Consider the following 708-nt stretch of genomic DNA (forward strand, 5'->3'; position numbering starts at 1 on the left):
AAAAAAACAGGACTCTTGTTTGTGTGATAGGCTAATTCCTATATCATAGGCATAGCTATGTTATATAAACAGAAACTCATTAAATTGCTATTTTTTTTTTATTTAAAATCATTTTGATTACATTTCTTCCCCACTATGTGTAATGACAGTAAGATGAGAGAGAGCACTCAAAACTCATCAGATGATCGCATAATTTAGTGGAACATTAATATAGTAATATAGAATCATCCTCTGTAAAGAAATGAGGTTTGAACATTTGAGAATTTATTATTATCTTTCTAAATGTGCGGTCTTTGGGGCTAAAGGCTTAATGGAGCTGTTTAAAGTAGCCACATTATAACAAACCAATCGGTGCAGACGCAATTCAATACGTGTGTCATTCTTCTATGTGAAATAATCATAAATACCAGTTTATGCTGTTTGATTGTGGCCTCGAAGGTCGTAGTTGTAAGCTGTAGCCCCGGCTGGCCTGTTTAGATCTTGCGTAAGCAGTGGAAATGCAGCTAATAATTCCTGAATTCTGACTGCCATATAATGAACAAATCAATCAAACTTAAACGGGCAAAGGCGGGGCCCCCTACAAGGCGGGGCCCATGGGCTGCAGCCCACTCAAGCCCAATGGTAAGTCCGGCCATGCCTGCCATACACGAATGTAATATATGCACATATATGAAATATCAGTATATAAAATATATGCTCCTAGAGTAA

Source organism: Sinocyclocheilus anshuiensis, unplaced genomic scaffold, assembly GCF_001515605.1.
Source record: "Sinocyclocheilus anshuiensis isolate Anshui unplaced genomic scaffold, SAMN03320099.WGS_v1.1 scaffold2564, whole genome shotgun sequence".
NCBI classification, from domain to species: Eukaryota; Metazoa; Chordata; class Actinopteri; order Cypriniformes; family Cyprinidae; genus Sinocyclocheilus; species Sinocyclocheilus anshuiensis.